Source organism: Oxyura jamaicensis, chromosome 9, assembly GCF_011077185.1.
Source record: "Oxyura jamaicensis isolate SHBP4307 breed ruddy duck chromosome 9, BPBGC_Ojam_1.0, whole genome shotgun sequence".
NCBI lineage: Eukaryota > Metazoa > Chordata > Aves > Anseriformes > Anatidae > Oxyura > Oxyura jamaicensis.
In genome coordinates this window covers 3685490-3690682 of record NC_048901.1, presented here as the reverse complement: position 1 = coordinate 3690682, position 5193 = coordinate 3685490, and the positions used below count along the sequence as shown (strand labels likewise).

General features: G+C 43.8%; 1 long non-coding RNA gene across 1 annotated transcript; it reads right to left on the bottom strand.

Annotated features, from left to right (window-relative positions):
- Window positions 1-169: 169 nt before the first annotated feature.
- On the bottom strand, window positions 170-4609 carry LOC118171658. Its single transcript, XR_004753306.1, has 3 exons — window positions 4486-4609; window positions 4300-4372; window positions 170-2501 (listed from the first exon to the last, which is right to left on the bottom strand). It is a non-coding gene; the product is annotated as an uncharacterized LOC118171658 (long non-coding RNA).
- Window positions 4610-5193: the final 584 nt, after the last annotated feature.

Below are 5193 nucleotides of genomic sequence, written 5' to 3'. Positions count from 1 at the left end.
GAAGAAAGAAAGAAAGAAAGAAAGAAAGAAAGAAAGAAAGAAAGAAAGAAGGAAAGAAAGAAAAGAAAGAAAGAAAGAAAGAAAGAAGGAAAGAAAGAAAGAAAGAAAGAAAGAAAGAAAGAAAGAAAAGGAAAGAAAGAAAGCCCTAAAGAGAAGCAGGAGGAAAGCATGAAATCATATTTTGGCTTCTTGCACAAGAACTACAGAATAAACCATATGCTGTTGATACATCGCTTTAGGATTCTCACCCAATAGCTGTTATGATCACATCTATGGCAACTCCATATGTAAACAACAAGGAACAGGGCTGCTGGAAACTGCTTGGTTCTTCAAAGCCAAAACAACTACAAGCAGGTAACAACTTTACCTTTAAATTAACACTTTTAGCTAATTGGGCTGCTACTTTTCCAGCTGCAAATCACTAAAGCATTTGCCTCCTAAATTCAGGGAAAAAGTCTCCAGAGACCATGAGTCAGTGAATGAAAACTGGTTTGGGTCCCATGGCAAAGAAAGCACTTTGCATTCAAAAATAGATATATTTCTTGTGGGAAAAAACAGCCCAGCTCCTTCCTCTCCCATAGATAATGCAAAATGTCAGGCACCTCCCACCCTCCTGTCCCAGGAGATCAATAGTGTTGCAATGATCACTTTGTTTTGTTTAGCGTTGCTTTTCCGTAAAGGTTAGCTCACATCTAACTGCAAACCGTGACCCTACAGCCACCAAACCCAGCTCCCTGCTGATGGGAGGCTGAGGCATGGGACAAAGGGGTGCCGCTCGCGTTGAACTGCTACGGCTGCAGAAAGCAGCAGGCTTTGGGCACTTGGAAGAGACAAAGCTGAGATGGGAAGGCCAGGCTGGGCGATGGGGAACGGCTGGGTGCAGGGAAGCGGGTAGTACCTGTGTCCAGCGCACAGCAGCAAGGGGCTCCAAAGGGACTGGGAGGAGATGGCAGGCTGGGAAACTTACCTGCATGCTTGGGTTTGCATTTACCTTACATTAACAAGCCTGTAGGATTCTTCTCCTACACTGAGAGCACATCCTAAGGGTTGGGGGCTGTACAGAGGAGCAGTGTATGGTGCTGAACCTCAGAGATAACATTCAAAGGTATGGCATGCCCTACCATTTTAAGTCAAGGCTCGCAAGCAGCAGGTTCAGTGACTCCAGCATAAGGACGCCTGCAACTCCCACACCGTAGCAGCTCCAGGGGTGCAGCAGAGGCACAGCGCTTGCTTTCCAGCTGCTGCCCAGGTGAGCCTGAGCCCTGCCAGAAAACTGCGGTCCCAGCACAGTCAAGCAGAGGATCCAAGACAGTCACACAGCATCGCTGCAACGCCGCCGTGTCATGCCACAGCACTGCAGCCTCATGTAAAACCACAGCTTATCTGGGATCTTGGTAACTCGTGCCATTAATCCTCAGCCCTCTGGGGCCTCTCAGCTCTGCCCACTCCACCTGTACTGCCATTGTGCTGTGCTTGCGAGCAGCGGGGCCAGGCACGCGGGCGTGGAAAGATGCGAGGATGCTCCTAGAAGTTCCTCTGCTCTATTGTTCTCATTTCACTGGGTAATTTCTACATTATCTACATTCCATCTACATGGAAAAAAAATAAAATAAAATAGACTAAAAATCCCAGACAGGCAGTTAAACTGAACTCTCAGCTGTGTGCTACCACTACTGGCTGGGCAGAGTTCTCACAGTCCTAGGGGAGCTAGGAAAAGGGGGAGTAAATATCACAAGGGATGGCTTTGCTTACTCACATTGGCATAGGCACACTTGTTTACGTTGGATTGGCCTCATCTAAACTTTGCTGGAGGTTGACCATAATATTTACAAGCTAAAAGAACAATTATGTAGCTGAGAGCAGCTAAATGGAACAAAACAAAACCAGAGAGGCAGAAATCATGTCGTTTGCGAAAGTCAGGAAAACAAACGGAGCCATCAGACCACACATCTTCCCCACTCTATATAAATTTACACCGTGGCACAACTTGTGCAGCTTTACTGCAGTATGGATGTTCTTTGAGTTTATAAACACTTACGGTGCTTATATTCTCCATGTTCTGATCTGTACCATATAAATTTATATGAAAGGATATTTCCTAAGCCTCATCTGTTTGTTTACAGAGTCCACCTTTAAAAGACCGATCCTTTTTCCTCCGGGGCCTGTTTACCATCTGCACCTGTGATGCTTTCTTCAATTCGAATCTCATGGGCTGTATTTATTACATAACTGTTTTCCCTCTTTTAGACACTATTAATCATTCCTCTGCCAAGATCTTCTTCCCACACCAGGCTTTACTGTACATTCCTTGCATTTTCATACCATGATGTCAGTCCAGAGTTGGAACAAAGATAAGAATGGCTCATGATTTTCCTTCAAATGATCCCTTTTCTTCAAAGCTATATATAAAATAAAAACCTAATACCCACCATGGAATTCAGGGAGGGCCAGGCCTGGGGATTTACGGTCCTCTCATATTCCGTACCCTTATTTCCTGAAAACTAAGAGAACATATGCAAAATGATTTTGGAAGAATGATTGTAGGAATACAGAGAGCACAGCAAGCACAGCATGGCTTTCTAATCAATGGTAAAGCAACTAGGCAAATATGTAAATTACATCTGCAAATGTTTTGAAAATAGTTTGTCAACTACGCTTGAAAAATTATGAAAATCTTTCACACTTCTGAATGTTTGGAAAAGTGAGACTGTTGCATACATTTAACACTTTTTTGCTATTGTGAATGATTTTTATGTTTTAGGATAGCAAGAAGAAAGAATGCGGAGACAAGTTCCATTCATTTGCATGTTTCAGAGATAGGATGGACTCGGAATTTTTAATTATGAACTTCACTTGATGAAAGAAAAAAAAAAAAAAAAGAAGAAAAACAAATCATCTGGCAATTCTGGGGCAAACGCTCATCCTACTGTGGTTTTCTTTGGCCTGAGTAGCCCAAGTAGGTCGCTTCCAACTAAGCTATAACACTCACATTATAAAGTGTAAAGGCTCCACGTAACGTCATAGCAGCATATCAGAAGAGCAGTGCTGTAACATGCCCGGCCGTCCAACCTCAGCCCACAGAAATACCTAGGCAGCTCTGCTCTCCTGGAGTAAAGAAGAGAGCTGCTCAGGCAGAGCAGCATTTGTTTTATTGACAGATTTTACAGTTATCTGTTATCCACCAGTGGGCTCCATTTGCAGTTTTCATCACAGAGTAATTGCTTATTAGAGACATTAGCAGGTTGTTTATTTGAAAACTATTATGCTAATAAGGAGCAATCATATTAGCAAGGTGTGCTCTGTACAACTTTATTTGTTTATCCTCAGGGACTAAACTTCTGGAAACCCATACCTTTTGTTCCGTACTGAAGGATTTGAAAGTAAAACATCTGATTTTTTTTCTGTTTGAGAAATTTGTCCAATAATAATCAGCAGTTTTACTGCCATCGTAAATAACAGGAGCTGACAGGAAGATGTTCCTAGCATCGAAGGCCATTCTGTACACAACCATTTGCTTGCTAAGCAGCCTGGAAAAATTATGTTGTTGCTGTATTTGCATATTTTCTTATTATAAATGTTACCATAGTTATAATGTACCAACCCGAGTACATTATTAAGCCCAAAGGAAAGGAAGAAACTAATTGTAGCATAACTTCTGAGGCTCCAGGAAAGCACCTGTTTCTCTTATCCTTTGAGCCTCAGGGGGTTTCTGACCTCAGACTCACCAACAAACTCCCCTGTGAAAGCCTAGATGGGATTAGTTATATTTACACAGCCCAAGACGGCTAACAAACCAAGAACTGCTCACAGCACATTTGCAGTCTTGCAAGAAAATACATTCACCGCTGGCACAGCTTAAAGTTTTTGCCAGGCTGTTGCTGTTTATTACTTTGTTGTGCTGGGGGTTATTTGTACTGTACACAGCGTAACTTTCAGGCAAAAAAATAAGAAAATGGTCTTGCAACGGGTAGTGCCCACAAGCACAGCGGAGCTGCAGCGATTCCAACCGGACTGCATGCCAAAGCAGCTACGCTTATTATTATTTATATTGCACTAGCACACAGATCCAAATTTGGGATCAGAGCCCAGTACTACTAGGTGTAATGTAAACACGTAGGTGAAGAGCCTCCTGAGCTAAGCAACGCATAATCTAAAATGACAACAACAACAAAACACTGGAGAGAAAGAGAGAAAAAGAGAAAGAGGAAAAGAGAGAAAGAGAGAAAGCAAAATGCAGAGCAGGGGAAGAGAAGGAGGAGAGAATGTGTATGGGGACTAAACACACACCACTCGGCTCACCTCCTGCCTGCCTGTTAGCCTTGGCAGTAAGCGAGCGTAGGATGAGGTCTGGATTAAGTAATCAGACAAGTCCCTGTAAAAATGGAAACAGAATAGGCTGGATTTTGTTATGCAAACACATACACGTTAAGCACTCAGAGTATCACGGTGTGTTTCCTATCTCCCTGTTTCTATATACATACAGACCTGCATGTGTGCTCACATATGAGTCGTGATATAGTGAAGCCCATTTAGATCTTAGTGCAGCATGAGCAAAGCACTGAAAAGGGAGGTAATAATGCAGGGAATCAGACATGTTGCATCAGAATTGGGGGGGGGGGGGGGGGGGGGCGCTGGAGTCCAAAGCCAGCAATCCGGGTATGTTTTGGAAACTCTTAAACCTGAAGTTGGGTAAGCACACCTGGATGTCTACCTGAACTTTCACATCACTGCCTTCAGAGGAGAAACGAGGAGCAGACATAGATGAATTCTCACGTGGGAGACTTTATCACAGTAACAGCAAAGGAAAAAGAAATACATAAAAGGCTTAGTGCTTTGTTCTGAAGCTTCAGCCACTCTTCAGGAAAGAGACCTATCACTTTCCCTAATACTTTACAAATCAATGCTTGCTTCAAAACATGTCTATTAACAGCAAGACTTGCAGATCTGGCAGTCTCCCAGTCCAAGTGCTTCCTCTGTGCCAGAGAAGTCTCTCTGAGTAAAGGCTGCTTTACTTTACTGTGAGTCCAAAAAGCTCCTCCAAGTGAGAGCTCAGCTACAGCCCAGGCAGTGGGTGCCCTCGCAGCCAGCCCCCGCTCTGCCAGGCACTCAGCCCCCTGCTGTGCCAGGGGATGCACTTCTGTGCCCAAGGACTACCCCACAGCTGGAGCCTCAGGACAAAAGCCAGTTATAGAC